The sequence below is a fragment of the Somniosus microcephalus genome, chromosome 18, assembly GCF_052327205.1.
Source record: "Somniosus microcephalus isolate GS21.2 chromosome 18, FLI_Smic_1.0, whole genome shotgun sequence".
Classification (NCBI taxonomy): domain Eukaryota; kingdom Metazoa; phylum Chordata; class Chondrichthyes; order Squaliformes; family Somniosidae; genus Somniosus; species Somniosus microcephalus.
The window spans coordinates 53,365,300-53,382,473 of NC_141004.1; the positions used below are offsets into that span (position 1 = coordinate 53,365,300).

Here is a 17,174-nt window from a genome sequence, read left to right on the forward strand (position 1 = left end):
AGGACAGGGCATGAAGGGCCAGGGCCTGCGGTCACATGATGACTTCTGGAAGTTGTAATCAGATTATTCACTTGTGTCACAGCAACTTCAGAGTACAATTGCACTCAATGCGACCAAGACCAGACCATGCAGTGGCTCACAGGAGTTGTACTGTGATTGCTTGGCTCATATTGGGCTGCGTCGTGAAGTATCGAACAGGGTGTGCCAGAGGTCAGGGACGCCCCCAAAGCCTGGCATGGTAAACTGTGCCATGCACTGGAGGGAAAGGAGAGAGAACACATTGTTCTTAAAGCAATTGGAAAAGGCGATGGACAAGTTTAGGGGTAAATTAGTGCTGTTTCGTGAATGCGGAATTATTTATGTTTCGGATGATAGAAATGTCATTTTTGGAGTGGAGGAGGTAGGGAATGGTCATGGCAGCGATATCTTGGAGAAATGTTTTGAGGGAATCTGATGGCATAGAAATTTTGGTGGAATGTGATTAAGTCGAATTCATTTTCAGTAGAATCTAAATGGACAGAAAATTTAAGAATAGTTTCATATAATTGGTGATTATTGAAAATAAAAAATAATCAATTCAAAAGGAGTAAAAACACAGAAACTTAAACACTGAACCAAAGAAGAAGCAGCAAACTAACCAATTGACACAATGGGCCAAATCTTCCTGGAACAATAACTTCGAGTTCACGACGCACACCGTTATTAACATGCAAATCAGCCAGCAAGTTCAGGGGATTAAGCAATATGCTGAGAGTTGCGAATCTCCAGAACTTGCTGGTTGATTTACACCGCTCCGCCGATTGCTTTGCACAAACGGTAGCCTCCCCATTATTTTTAAGAACTTGCTGGATTTTCACATTAATTTCCCATTAAACTCACCATAGAAAGTTAGGGCTCATAATTAACAGCGCAAATACCCTTTTAACATGATAATTGTTAATGAAATACCAATCAACCTCTCTGGCCCAGAAAGGGAACAGTTTAAACTGTTGAATCTTATTTCTGCATGTAGTAAATTCTTCAGAGATTTAAAAAAAGTAAAATTTTAAATTAAATTTTTTTCTTACTTTTCCCTTGTCTTTTTTCTCTCTCTTTCTTAATGCAATCTTTCTTTTTCTCTCTTTAATTCTCTTTCTGTGCCTGATTTGACTCTAATTCACCCTCCATCTTCATCGTTCCTCTGTTTCTTTCTCAATCCTTAAATCTCATTGGTTAAGGAGATGTGCTGTTGGTCGCATTGTTCACCAAGGTCCCAGATGCCCCATTGCTCTCACCATGCTGTTATCAGCTCGCACTTCCAGAAGTTATTATATTCAAGCTCAAGGGTGCAGGAAAAAATCTAACCATCGGCACACGGTGAGAGATGCCCTGATCCAGCAAGACTTGGCCCAACAGTTTGTGAAATAAATGACACATGGGAGAAAATTAGATATTGAAGATGTAGTGAGAGAGTTTGTACATGGAGATATGCCGAGTGCCTGAAAATTCCTAAGCATGAAGATATGATCACCAAAGAAACAATAACCTTAAAGGGGGATACTTCCCCTTCAGCTGCAGAATAATGCATTGCATATTGCATGGAAATGTATATTATCCAACTTACTGTAAGCAGATATACTTTCAGTAGAAAAATGCCAGGGGTTTAAAGCAACAAAGTTCCTTTACTGTGTACTCTTCCATCATGGCTCTCAACTGAAAATTTGTTGCACACTTTCCTCAGATAAACCTCCTCAGGATCAACATGCTGCATTGGAATTTTCATTCGGTGTCCCTCTTATTCAGACCTGACTTACGTCACAAAGAAGTACAGTACCACATTTTGCAACAGGAAATTGCACCTATTTAGAAGAAATCTCTGGTCTACAATTCTAAATAGAACATGCTAAAAGCAAATTGAAAAAGGGCAAGTACTGCAGAGGACAAGATCTTGGGGAACCATGTGAGTTAAAACAAGCTAGAGGATGCAGGGAGACCACTAGGCCACAAGTCAAATCTAGTCAAGTGGCTAGTGGACCCATTTTCATTTATCTTGTACTTGATGTGTGAACTCGTGTTATTTATTGCTCAATAAAAGTTTTGCTTTTAAATTGTTCATCTTGTGCAGGCCATTGTCAATGTGACAGTCCTGAAATTCCATGGGGGTTCTGCCAGTCTCCCGCTGTGGTCTGGACTCCCAAAGGCTCAAATCTTTTTTTTGGAAAACCCTGGGCTGATCTCACCTGTTTGCTCGGGGAGCAGATCGGATGATTGCTGGGCAAGATCCCCCCCCCACATCCGATCCCATCCCAAGGTTATACCAATGCCAAAGTTTCCATGAGCATCAGGTAGGCAGGCACCAGACGCACCTTCAGTGTTCCTGGCACCCGCCTGCCCCACCCGCTGACCATACAAACTCTGATGGGGGTCAGTGCTGGAGGTGAAAGAGGGAGCACTTTAGAAAAGGGGTTATTTAAGAAAACTTTATTAAATGGTCATTTGCCAACCAAGATGAGATAAAAACAGACCATTCATACATGAACTGATTCAATTAAATGTTATTTCACATGGACTTAAAAAACATCAAGCTTACCCAGCAACCATCCAGTACCCCATCCAAGTGACCATTCTTCATGTCTGAGCCCAGGAGTGTCAGCAGGATAGTTAACCCTGAAGACGGCAGAGCTGAACCCGATGTTATCTTCGCCTAATATCCTCTATCTAGCAGGGGTCACCGGATAATGTTCAGGAGCAAGATTTAATCCCCATTCCCTAGCTTGGGAATGCCTCAAATAATGAGAATACCCCAAACCTCTCCCCTTAGTTGAAGTCGGCTAACCCAACACAGGCCAGGAATCAAATCTACGAGCCCCTGGTCTATACAGCTCAGCACTGCAACAACAACAGCTTGTACTTATATAGCGCTTTTAACATAGTAAAACGTCGCAACACGCTTCACAGGAGTATTATAAGACAAAAAAATTGACACCGAGCCACATAAGGAGAAATTAGGGCAGATGATCAAAGAGTTAGGTTTTAAGGAGCGTCTTAAAGGAGGAAAGAGAGGTAGAGAGGCGGAGAGGTTTAGGGAGGGAATTCCAGAGCTTAGGGCCTTGGCAACAGACGGCAACACAACGTGCATTCATCAACTGAGCCATTACAGAAGCTCTATTTGTACTGGTTTTCCGTGGCTCATTTCATAATTTCTCTATTCCCATCAGTATTTCTACTCTTTCCCTCCCCCCCCACCCCAATTCCTAATTAATTTCTTCATAATTAATTTTCTAAATCTCTTATCATGTAATGTGCAGCTCTCCAATACATTAACTGCACTGGCAAAGGGAAAACAAAATAATTTCTCTTTCCCTGAACCTTATTGATGACATTTTCTTCTTCATTCTCACAGAAATGTAGCTTTGTAATCTTTGTGAAAAATAAATGTTGGAAAATGAGTCAAAGAAAAATGGTACCGGTTCCGTTCCTGGGGTTCTCTGCTGTTACTTTGTTTAGGATCTCCATGAAAAGCAGAGTCTGCATGTCAAACAATTTTGTTGATTCTAGCAGGGGGAAAAATTTGCCATTTGGACAGACTCGCACCTAGCAGGCGTTGAGCACACAATTGGCAGCCCTACACCGTGAACAGACTCCATTCATCACATTAAACACAAAATGCTCCGATACAGAACTCTTTCTAGTTGTGCTCAAGAAAAAGCAGGTCATGTCTGGCCTGTTGTATGTGTTAAACATTGGGTTTGAATGGACACAAATGAGCTTTCTTTTCAAGACGTTACTAACCGTTCAACCCACGTCAGCTGAAGCATCTCTAACAGGTGAGCAAACCTACACTGTGGCCAATTATATCTGCTAAGTCATCCATGCCAATTGTCATCATAATTAATGACACCAAGCACACCCGCTGTGTCCACTGTACGGTTCTGCAAACATGGCCAACTTTACAAGCTCTGCACAATGTGACAACTGAAGCATGTTGATTGAGACGCTCCACCTGAATCCTAATCTATGTCTCCCAGTCCTGCTGATTTAACGCTAAGAATTAACTGAATAGAAGCGTTTTTAATGTCTATTACACCAAGGTCTCTTTGGGTAGGCATAGTCAATAATTCTGAAATGTCATGCTAGTGTGTACTACATTTTCTTTTATCATCATTTTTGTCTCATTACTTATCATTGAAAGTACTAACAAACATTTAGAATAGAAATCTTGCATGTAAAAAGCTGCCTGTAACAATGTCATGGCATGTTCTAGTGGGTAGGAGGTGCTGTGGAGAATTTTTTCTGAAGTCTCTCCCAACTCCATTGCCATCATGTACATATGAAGAAAATTATATTCATCAACTGATCATGGATGGCATAAGAACATAAGAAGTAGGAGCAGGAGTAGGCCATACGGCCCCTCGGACCTGCTCCGCCATTCAATAGGATCATGGCTGATCCGAACCAAGACTCACGTCCACTTCCCTGCCCGCTCCCCGTAACCCCTAATTCCCTTATCAGCTAGGAAACTGTCTATGTCCGTTTTAAATCATGGGCAATTTACTAATATATAAAAACAATTAGAAAGCAGAGCACAAACTCAAGTGTAGTAAGTAGCACAAACAAGAAGGGTGCCAGACCTGGAACGTTAACTCTGTTTCTCTCTCCACGGATGCTGTCTGGCCTGCTGAATTTTTCCAGCATTTTCTGTTGTTATTAGCACAAACACTCTTTCAGCTTATTGTATTGCTTTGAGCGATACAGTGTAACACTAATTGCAGTAGTGCTGTCTATCCCAAAAGGATAGGGAGGTACAACTTCAGAATAGCGCTTGGTCTGAACTCATGACCAAAATATCTTGGTGTGCACATTTCAGCAGTGTGTCTTCATGTTAATCAATCAAGCAATAAAAGTCAAAGTCACAACCCCAAGTTCACAAGTTGTAATCACTTGCATTAAAGTACAAGTAATGCATCAGATTTTATGGTAATTGGAAATATTTTGGATTGACTTCAACCAAATTTAAAAAGGAATCAAATTCTTGGCAGACTTGTAACTGGACTATAAAGTAAAAGTGTCTATCACAATCAAGAGGAACACTGGGGATTTACAGATGACTGAGAATTGCATGCTCTCACATGGCAAAATGGAAGACATGACTTGCATAAATTAGATGTTTTAGCAATTAATTCTGTTGTGTCCCCTTGTGTTCTTATTGCTATGTAATACAGACACTTTTAACTCATTTTAGTTTACAGCTTTTACTCGGTGCTTTCATGATGTTGCTGCCGCATGGTGCGGAGTGATACAAGATGTCCGACCTTGCACTGTGCACTGCCTGACACAGTGTGCCACATAGCAATATAAATGCACTAACCAAAGTAGTTCCATATAACAATGTAATAAGTAGTTCCATTTAACGATGTGATAATATAACGATGTAACAAATTCCATTCTATTGTGCTTCTTTTATTCAATCTCAGTGCATTTAAAGATATTCTGTTACTGTCTCTTCATCAGCAAGACACTCACTTACTCTCTGTCGCCTGCCATTTGTTAGGTACCCTGTGCTGTACTCCATCCCCTACCAAAAATATGGGTCGGTAACTTTACTGCCAAGATCACCCTCTGACTGCCCTCCCTGTGGAAAAGCTGGGTCTCTGGCTCAATGGGTCCACCATTACAATAAGATGGCTCAGATCAAGATATTGAAGAGGAAGCATGTGTGGGGTGTGGGTGTGAGTGCACGCATGCGCACGAGAGAGTTTTCCACTATGCTATCACACCCCTTGTCATTTGTCCTTTGCATTAATCACATGGATCAAGATTGAACCATGACCATAACATCAATACTGCATGCATTAAAATGCAAACTGGATTAGAAAACCCTTGGAAAAACAATATACTACATTTCTATAAAATATACTGGAAGAGAAATGGTAATGCATAAAAACACAGAATAAAAATGTAAGGTAGAAATAAGAGTTATTTAAAAATGTTTTTCAAATTCATATATGCAGTTGCATCTCTCATAATTCCATAATGTGTTGCACTTTTACCGCCTCTCTCTCAATCTCAGTGGTTCCGTATGTCATTTCATTCTTCAAAACACACAAACCAATCAGAAATTTACCCAGTGTAATTCTTCATCTTAAAAGCTGATACAACAGTGGCTGTAACTAATTGAAGTTTGAAATAACTCGTTTCTTCATCTGTCGAATGTGCACATTTTCAGATGTGTAATGGATGGCTCAGCGAAGTACAAGATCAACGCTCTAAACAGCAAAAACAATTATTGTTCATCTGGCATCTTCCTCTTCTCTCATCTGCTAAGATGGCAGGGGCAGGTTACCTTACATACGCTCCGTTATTCTGCCACAACTGTTCTAGTGGAGGATATTCAAAAATAATAATTACATTTGAGTCACATCTCATCAAAACAACTCCAAGCTTTTCACACAACAAACCACTTTTTAGAGATTTATGTAGGCAAACATGGCAGCCATTTCACACCAGCAGTTTTATAAATCACAATGAGATGAACTGTTAATCTTTTCTTGCTGGTGTCCTTTGAGGGACTGAGAACACCAGATGGAAACCCCTCTCTTTCCTCAAATGAGGATAGAATGTATCATCACCTTGACAGGCAGATGGGACCTCAGTTTCACACCTAATCCAAAGGACAGCATTCTCAAACAATACAGCATGCTCAGTACCAAACTGGATTTAGATTATGCACACAAGTCCTGATATATTAATCATGGTTTATGATTAGTATACAATTTTACCTTATTAATCAAACTGGTGGTATTTGCCAACTAGATCCTTCTTGTAGCTATATTATTTTTGTGATCTTATATTGAATAATTGAGCAGAAAGCTCTATCTGCAACAATAAAAGATTTTACCCGTAAAAGTGACAATGCATCAAAGCAGAAAGAGAGAAAGGTGCTATAAGATGTTCAAGTAGAAGAGAAATAACACAAACAGCTCAGGTCGCAACTGCTTAATAAAAGAGAAAAACAAGTGAGAAAGAACAGAAGAACTTGCATTTATATAGCACCTTTCACCAGCTCCGGATGTCCCAAAGCACTTCACAGCCAATGAAGCACCATCACTATTGCAAAGTAGAGAATCAAGGCAGCACTGCAAAGTCCTACACACAGTAATGAGAAAAGTGACCAATTAAACTGCTTTGGGGGAAAATTAGGTGAATTTTTTTATGTAGTGAGTTGTTACAATCTGGAATGCACTGCCTGAAAGGGTGGTGGAAGCTGATTCAACAATAACTTTCAAAAGGAAATTGGATATATGGTTGAAATGGATACATTTGCAGGGCTGTTTGTGAAAGAGCAGAGGAGGGAGACTAATGGGATAGCTCTTGCAAAGAGCCAGCACAGGCATGCTGGGCCCAATGGCCTCCTTTTGTGCTGTATCATTCTAGGATTCCAAGTCCCTCACTGTGAAAATATCCTGTGTTAAGAGCTGTACATTTCCACAACGTAGCATTACAGGGCTCAGAGGAACGACTGACGATTGTGTACAGGTGAATAAATTACAGGTGCTGCCTACTTTCTGAAATGGGCTGCCTTCTTTAAACTGCTGTGCTTTGGTGCTGGCTGAGCCATATTCTACTGTGGAAAAGGCAGATTTACTCTTTTTAATGCAACACAGGCAACCCCTGGAGCTAGAAAAAGCAACTGGAGGTGACATTTAAATTCAAAATACCATTAGTTTAGATTTGGCTATCAACACTCTGCTGTCAAATGTATGAATACTGCAGGTGCAGGGGTCCCATTCTGAAGGCAACATTTGTGTAACATGTTGGATGGGGATTGATACAGTGGCACAAAGCTTCTGTCTCTCAGCAGAAAGTACCGATCATTGCTACTTTCATTCTGCCTGCAAAGAAACCCAGCAATAAATAGGCAAAGACAGAAAGAGGCAATCGCAGGAGTTACACAAACAGCAGAGATAAATTTGAGGTGAACTATTTTCCAATAAAATCGTTATGAAACAAGTTGAGTCTTCATATAACACTGTTGCTGCAGCAGTTTAATTGAAGTGATGATTTACTGGCCATTTTGCAACAGCATCTGCTGACGTGAAGCAATCGTACATGCAAAGTAAAATGAAGACAGATGGGAATTCACAGGACCAATCATAAGAAATCAGCACTTTCATACAAGAAGTGATGATCCTCCAGGATAAAAATGGGAAAAGAGCAGGAAGGGGCAGGCACCTGACATTAAGTGGCAGCCACAGTGTATTTATTTGTTCAATTTGTCTTCATGAATTTCTGAAGTTCCTGCTATGCATCTGCAAGTTGCCAACTACATTCATCTCACCCTTGCTGACAGCGTAACTGCTGGACTTATTAAAATGTGAGTGTGCAGAAGGCAATGCCCTGTCGATTCAATATTTCAGGGCCTTCTGATGAAAAGCACAAAATATTGTCGGTGACAGCGGCAATAAAGGTCTTTCTTTGATTTCTGACCTAGTGCGCCTCCTGCCTAACCCAATTATTGAGACTGGCCGTCTACACGAGTGCATCAACATTGCAATACTCTACACCAGCTTCACATAGCCAAAAAATGCAGCACTGCTTATTTGGAGAGCAACAATTGTATATTTATTTAATTTTGTTGTAACACTGAAATGTCACCTTTTTGTGGTGCCTGTTCCCGAGGCCTCTTGACACAACCCTGAGCATTCTCCGTAAACAGCAAGCTGAGCTATTACACTGAACTCAATTTATGTTTCTTGGTCAACAAAATTTTATTTCCAGGGTTGAGAGCCACCATGAAAAAGCACTCCGATTTTCTTGGGCTAATGTAAAATCTGAAAGAAAGGTTGAACAGAGGCCCGTTTGCAACATGTCCTCCTTTACATGAGCTGCCATAGCAAAGCTACACACAGACCTCAATCCAGCTCTTAACCATCATTATATAGCCAAAAATAACACGGTATACCTGGCACACCAGTGCTGACAGTAGGATCTTAGTACAATACCTATTTTTTTAATTAATTCTTGAGATGTGGCAGAAGTCAGCCAGGCCAAGAACTGATAAATCTCACCAAGTGAGTTTAATAACCAACAAGACTGATGACCTGGAATGTCAGTGTAATCCTTTTAATGCTAGATCTATCAGCCTATCACATCTGATTTCTGTTTCCTGTGAGTATTCACAGATGGATCAAGATAAGAGGGTTCAAAATACACAACAGAGGATGGTTTTGTTACACCTCAGCAATTGGTTGCTGATCTTTGAGGCACAGGAATAGTTCAGATAAACTTAATGCGGTTAAACATGCAATGTTCAATTAGCACCTGGTGGACATACACTGGGCATTCTTTCTGGAGCTGGCTTTTACTGTATGAAAATGTAGTAAGGAAACATACAAGCGCAATATGTTCACAAAATAAATGGCATTTACATAGCACATACACCCGAGTCAGAAATAAAAAAGCAAATTATTATTTAAATGGGGAGAGATTACAAAATGCTGAGGTACAGAGGGATCTGGGGGTCCTTGTACATGAATCACAAGAAGTTAGCATGCAGGTACAGCAAGTAATTAGGAAGGCAAATGGAGTGTTGGCCTTTATTGCAAAGGGAATGGAGTATAAAAGTAGGGAAGTCCTGTTACAACTGTACAGGGCGTTGGTGAGACCACACCTGGAGTACTGTGTACAGTTTTGGTCTCCTTATTTAAGGAAGGATATACTTGCATTGGAGGCAGTTCAGAGAAGGTTCATGAGGTTGATTCCTGAGATGAAGGGGTTGTCTTATGAAGAAAGGTTGAGCAGGTTGGGCCTATACTCATTGGAGTTTAGAAGAATGAGAGGGGATCTTATTGAAACATATAAGATTCTGAGGGGGATTGGCAGGGTAGATGCAGAGAGGATGTTTCCCTCGTGGGAGAATCTAGAACTAGGGGCATAATTTCAGAATAAAGGGGCACCCTTTTAAATCGGAAATGAGGAGGAATTTCTTCTCAGAGGGTCATGAATCTTTGGAATTCTCTTCCCCAGACAGCTGTGGAGGCTGGGTCATTGAATATATTTAAGGTGGAGATAGACAGATTTTTGAATGATAACGGAGTCAAGGGTTATGGGGAGCGGGCAAGGAAGTGGAGTTGAGGCCAAGATCAGATCAGCCATGATCTTATTGAATGGCGGAGCAGGTTCGAGGGGCCAAATGGCCTACTCCTGCTCCTACGTCTTATGTTCTTATGTTGTGGGTTCAAGTCCCACTCCAGAGACTTGAGCACAAAAATCTAGGCTGTCACTCCAGTGCAGTAGTGAGGGAGTGCTGCACTGTTGGAGATGCCGTCTTTAGGGTGAGACGTTAAACCGAGGCCCTGTCTGCTCTCTCAGGTAGATGTAAAAGATCCCATGGCACTATTTCGAAGAAGAGCAGGGGAGTTATCCCCGGTGTCCTGGCCAATATTTATCCCTCAATCAACATAACAAAAGCAGATTATCTGGTCATTAGGTCATTATCACATTGCTGTTTGTGGGACCTTGCTGTGCGCAAATTGGCTGCCGCGTTTCCTACATTACAACAGTGACAATACTTCAAAAGTACTTAATTGGCTGTAAAGTGCTTTGGGACGTCCGGTGGTCGTGAAAGACGCTATATTAATGCAAGTCTATCTTTTTCCTTTCTTTTACTACATGTCATAGAAACATTACTAAGCACTTCACTGTCATGTCAGAGAATGCAGTAGCCTTTTCACACAAAGTCCCCCAAACAGCAATAAGATGAATGACCAGTTCATCTATTTTTGATGGTGTTGCTTGAAGGTCAAATGATGGCTGGAACTCCCTGCTCTTCCTCAGAAAGTGCCACCATTTTAATGTCCACTTGAACTGCAGGAACAGGTTGACGTCTCATCCAAGGAAAGAAAACTCCTACAATCCCTCAGGACTGCATTGATACCAACCTAGATTACGTGCTCTAGTCCTGGAGTGGGGCTTGAACCCAACTATCAGAGCATTTTTAACGATTATTTGTTACTTTTTTGGGGGTAAGGAAATGAACGAAAAGCTACCATTCACTACCTAGAGGTCCGTTTCTCTTAAAATTCCTTTCATGCAAGATTCCTCGATGCAGTTTGGTCCTATAAAGCATTTTGGTTGCTATCAATGCTGTGACAATTTAATTACAGGCTGCTGCCTCAGCCTAGTATTTCAAATTATGACTGGGTCATTATAGTAATTTCTGTTATTCTAAGTATATAATTTTCTTTGGTGTATTTTTAAAGAGTTGATTTAATCTATGAAAATAAACATTTAAATCCTGGGTTGGCAGCAAGAGAGTAGGAAGAATTTGCGGTGGGTAATAACGGTGAACTAACAGCGTTCGCTGTTATCCCCCCTTTGAAACTGACCGCCACTTCAAAATGTAACGCATGCGCATCTAACCGTGGAAATCCTGAAGTTGCGGTTAGTCATTCACTGCGCCGACACTGGCTGCGCTGTGCACCTCCCCCCCCCCCGCATAGCTGGCAACCGGTGTAATCGGGGAAATCAGTGAAACTGACGAAAACTTGGGCGTTTCCATGGCAATATCGCTGTTAAATATCCCCTTAAATGTTAAGCCTTGTTGGATTAGGTTTAACTGGGGTTTTAACAGCGTATTGCCTGCTAAACAAATGTTATGGCCCTGAAAAACTCATTTTAATTTTGCGGAGTGTCAAATTTCTCCATTATGATAAAAAAATTGCAATTTTTAAGAAACTTTAAAGAAAATTATTTAATTTTTTTTTAAAGTTTGTTCCGATTTATTTCAGGTTTACCTTTTCCCCAGGTGCAAGCCCAATCTTTGTTTTGTTCTCTAACGTTTTTAAAAAGTCGGGATAAAAGGAGCTCCTTCACTTCCTTGTTCCCTGTCTGTGAGAATTCTGCACTGCGATTGGCTGCTTAAACAGCTTGTTGAGGTCACCGCAGATCACGAAGATTCCCCACTGTAGAGTGCTGCAATCTCTTGTGCGTTGCAAAAGGCAAACGTCTCGCCAAAGAGATCGTGAGAAAAGAGAAGAATGAAGGGTGACCTGATAGAGGTCTTTAAGATTATGAATGGATTTTATAGGACAGAGGAAAAGTTTCCACTTGTGGGGGGAGTCCAAAACTAGAGGTAATAAATATAAGATAGTCACTAATAAATCCAATAGGGAATTTAGTAGAAACATTTACCCAAAGTGTGGAACACGCTACCACAAGGAGTAGTTGAGGCAAATAGCATAGGTGCATTTAAGGGGAAGCTGGATAAGCCCATGAGGCAGAAGGGAATATGCTGATAGGGTTAGATGAAGTAGGATGGGGGGAGGCTCATGTGGAGCATAAACACCGGCACAGACCAGTTGGACCAAATGGGCTGTTTCTGTGCTGTACACTCAATACAGCCTTAGGACTTCGCCATACTGAAAGAAAGAACCAAGTGTCTTTTGCCCTTTCTCAATGAAGTCCCAAAGAAGTGTCCAGGCTGAATTTGGCATTCGCCAAGACTGCTAGGGATCAATATCAATCAACAATTGGGGCAGGGGTCCCTGTATCTTCACAGTATAGTCAGTTATCCTCAGGATCTTTGACAGTTAACTACTCAAGGACAATTAACAGCCTACTATATCAGTAAAACAAAAGCAAAATACTGCGGATGCTGGAAATCTGAAATAAAACAGAAAATGTTGTAAATTCTGAGCAGGTCAGGCATCTGTGGAGAGAGACACAAAATTAACGTTTCAGGTCGATGAGCTTTCGTCAGAACTGGTAGTTAGAAATGTAACAGATTTTAAGCAAGTACAGAGGTAGGGAAAGGGGAGGAAAGAACAAAAGGGAAGGTCTGCGATAGGGTGGAAGGTGGGAGTGATGAAATGACAAATTGGATGATGGAGCAAGGCAAATGGGAGGCGGTAATGGGACAGGTAAAAAAACAAAAGATGGGTCTAGAGGAGCTGTAAATGGCAGCAGCAGAACCATTACCAGCACCTGATAACCACTGCACCTATTTTCTGGACATGATCTGAAGTTATTGAAATCAACGTCGAGTTGGAAAGGCTGTAAAGGCCGAGGACAGAGAGGTCAGATTGGGAGTAGGATTGAGATTTAAATTGACAAGTGACTGGAAGCTCAGGGTCATGTTAGAATGGGAGGGAATTGAAGTGGCGAATCAAAGGGAGTTCAGTCAGACTTACTTCAGATAGTATCAGAAGGGATATGCATTTGGAAAACAGGTTTTAATTGTTATAGGCGACTGGTCACCATCAAACTAATCTATTTTACAGGACTCTGATACATCTACATTCAGCTCTTTTGTTATCAGTTCTGGTTTGTTCAGTTGCTCCCATGTTTCACCTTCAAGTTCGATCCGTCATATGTAACTGTATGACAAATGACAAGAAAAGGGCAGGGCTTTTTTTTAAGGATTCTAGGATATTCACCATATTGAGACTTAGATTTTGGCTTCATAACCTGCTTCACTATATAACACAACACACTGTCGAAATTAGTACGCAACCAAACCCCATTGTCTGGGTCCTGCTGCTCAGATCGCTGTTCGGAACTCACCACTTTATTGCCGGTTGTGAGGATGGCAGCGTTGTGGCCAACGAAAACCGCCTGGAAACTCCGCGAGTCCTGAGAGCGCAACACAAACTGGGAAGGCGGGAGAGAGAAACACAAACTGGGGGAGGTAGAGAATGAGAAACAAACTGGGGCGGGGGAGAGAGAGAGCAACACAAACTGGGGAGAAAGGGGGAGAGACAGAGAAACACAAACTGGTGCGAGGGCTAGTTCAGGTCGGCCTGTGCTGTGCGCTGTTGTATAAAGTGTTTTGTTCCGGGAGTCGGGCAGCTTTGGTGCTTCTCTCTGAGGATTGAGCCTTACCTCCCTGAAGCTGGGCTTCAGTGGTGATGTGTGGGAGTCAGTGAATTGAATTTGGTTTGGTTTTATTGATTATTTCTATAACTTGCTGTGAGTTGTAAAAAGTCATAAAATTGTATGAAAACTTTAGTTGGAAGTTACTTAAATCGATGATGTTTTTGTTGAATCATTGATAATTACTTGCTGTTTCTCATTGCGGTCGATACTGTTGAAACATCACTGAAGCAGTTTTTATTTAAACATTACTTATCCTTAAATCTTTCTATTCTTTTGTGTTCTTTCTTTTGATTTATAAATTATGTTATTCATCTCACTAGAAAACAAAGTCAAATACTTTATTCAGGGCTTGGTGATCTAAGACACGCAACTCAGGTGAATGCAACGACATTTGCAAACAGTGGGCTAATGTCATGTGATTAAGCATCACGAGTGGTGTCATGTGATCGAATGCCATGTGATCAAATGTCACATGATAAAATCTCCAGAAATAGTCAAACCAGAGTTGGCAACCCTAACGCATGCACCTTACACCCACTGTTCATTGTCTGCTGCTATCACCTACATTTACACCACCATTTTGCCAGAGGCAGGAACCTCAACTCTGTCAACAGTGCAGTAAAGGAAACCAGGTGGTACTCTGCAAATTGCAACTTAAAATGGTTCTTCTGTTATTGCTGTTGTGGAGCTATCATTTGAACATAAATAAGATGATTTCCACAGTGTTCGAACCCAGCACGGAAACCATTCTTGAAGCAGTTCTCCATATAAAAAGGACAGAAGCCCAGCCAGGTGGCCTACAATGGTCTTTTCCAATCCTGTACGTTTCTTTGTTGTATGAAGTTTGACAACTGAATTTAGGATGAAGGTTTGGGATGTTGTGCACTGGACTTTACATAAGGAACCCAACAGCTGTCAGATTTCTCAAAGTATTTTGTTAGGGCAAGAGTTGCTTTGAGGCTTTTAAGGTGCTTTCAATTAGTGTAAGAAAGCAAAAACGTCTCATTTGTGCCCCTTGATAGCACAGAACTGCAGACTCCGATTGTATTAATAGCATATATTACCAGCAGTCGGCCCTCACCGCAAGGCTAAAAGCAGAAGACTAGAAATAACAAACGTGCCACAAGCAAACAGTGCATCACCGCCAGAGAAAGCACGAGGCGTGAGCAGGGAAACAGATAGGTTTTGACAGCACAGATTTGGGCCTGGAGTTTCCGTTCGGTTGCACTGTTTTTTCGGCGCAATTCGCCCGAAATCAGCACAAAACATTGTGGAATTTTAAACGCAAATTAGGTTCAGCGCAAATCAAGCTTCCACGATGTTCTGCACTAGTTTAAAAAACTTTGCGCTTGAAGCTGGCCCCGCCCCAAATCAATCACCATGGCGAGTTTCCGCTAATTGCGCCCTTTGGCGGGCATTCAAGGAGGCTTTTAAAAGTAAGCTGGGTATGTTTGGGCGCAAGGGCACTAATAGACACATTTTAAAAGCTTTTGAATAGAATTTTTTTTTTAAATTTACTAAAACAGACTACTGTACACCAATATAATTAGCAAATGGTTCTGTATAGTTTTTTAAAGTCATTTTCAGTTATTTAAAACTGGGTTACTCACAGGTGGTGGACTAGACACTGATTAAAATGTTTATTTTTTTGTAATAAACCCATTTTCAGCTGTATTAATTAAACTGTTACCACTCTTCAGTATATCCAGGAATATTTTTTTTAAAAGCAAAAATATATTTTTTTAAATTACGTTCTAAAATGCTGCCCAATTGTGCTGGTTCAGGCAGCGTTTTAGAACTAAAGCGCACCAGTGATAATTCTCATATCATCATTCCCATAGTTATCCTGTGTTTTAGCCAACTCTTTCAAGCTTTGAAATGTTGTCTACCATGGGCCTTGATCTATGTTTCCCAATTGAAAAAAAAGGAACCTCAAGATTTCTGATGCTGAAAACCATGAGGGATTCATCAGAACTATAAGATTCAATGGTCACTTTAAATCTCTGACAGGCTTCCACAGCATATGCCAACTAGGATCTTCATTTATTGCAAAAACTGGTTTGGTTTGATTTGCTAATTGGTACTGGCTGCAATTTTTGTTGGTATATCTCTGCAGTTGTTCAAAAGGGAAATTCAATTAAATCAGATATCAGGGCAATTCATAAGGGTGGCACCCACACTCCTGGAGGGCAATTAAGAATGGGCAATAAATGCTACTGTAGAGTAGCGAAGGCAAAAGCCTTGGAGACATTTAAAAGACATTAGAAGTATGAGCTACATCCATGAGGAAGGCCCAACTTATCTTGAGTGATGCATTTGGCGATTCTGGTCTGTATGCTGGAATCGCTCAGAAACTGGTCCACTCTTGTACCAGTCTGGTGGGTGCAGGAGATGAGCAAGGGAGTAACAAGATGAAAGAAGGGAGAAGAGGGAAAGAGTGGGGAGCAATATTATCCTAGGACATTACAGTAATTGGAAAGAATCAATGACGTCAGGTTTAGCATTCAAGCAGACGCTTCCAGTTGCTCGTCAAGTGATCTGCTGCTGTTATAATGTTTGCATAATGCACAGATTGGATGGGAAAACAGGATTATTCTTTGTAGCTCAAGAAGTTGAAGATATATCTATATATATAAATCGGTACTTCTGTCATTCTGTCTATCTGTCTATCTGTCTGTCATCGCGTGTGCGTTGCGGGTATGCACTCGAAAGTTACAGGGCGTACCTACGCGCGCGTTACCTCCAAAGAAAGCTTACGCTTCCGAGACGGTTTTAAGCGTATTTACGTTTCGGCCGGGCTAAAATTGCGCCCGCGGTATCCCAAAAACCTTCAACATTCCGCTCATTAGCATCTCATTATCCGCTCATTAGCGACAGAGTGACCTCGAGCTCGACCAATCGTACGCCGGGTTGCTGGCGTGTGCCGCCGGGCCAATCGGTGCGCGTGTGGCCGGGCTTTATCGTTCTGAACCGAGGTGAGTCGCCGCCATCTTGATTCTAAACTTTTCCTTTCTTTTTCCCGCTTTCTGCGTCTTAAAAAAAAACGTTGCTTTTAAAACACATATTGTTTTTAAAAAAAATGATTTAGAAAGTAATTAACTTATCTAATCTCATTAATTTTCCTACCTTTCCCCATTTTTCCAGGTAGGCCTAGAAGCCTCGGCGTCTCCTCTGCACCCACGCCCGAGCTAGGCACCTCCCGGCCCCACTCGAAGGCTGGAGGGCCGAGCCTCAGCCCAGCGCCGCTAGGGTGCGCGCGCAGCAGGAGCTGAGACGTCTCTCTCTGCCGGGGCTTGCTGAGCGTCCAGCGTTACCCTGGC

At 41.5% G+C, this 17,174-nt stretch overlaps 1 long non-coding RNA gene across 1 annotated transcript; it reads right to left on the minus strand.

Moving 5' to 3' along the window:
• Nucleotides 1-4,897: 4,897 nt before the first annotated feature.
• LOC147105273 (uncharacterized) lies at nt 4,898-13,905 on the minus strand. The gene is made up of 2 exons (XR_015081723.1): nt 13,543-13,905; nt 4,898-6,356 (listed from the first exon to the last, which is right to left on the minus strand). It is a non-coding gene; the product is annotated as an uncharacterized LOC147105273 (long non-coding RNA).
• Between the last annotated feature and the right edge of the window lie 3,269 nt (nt 13,906-17,174).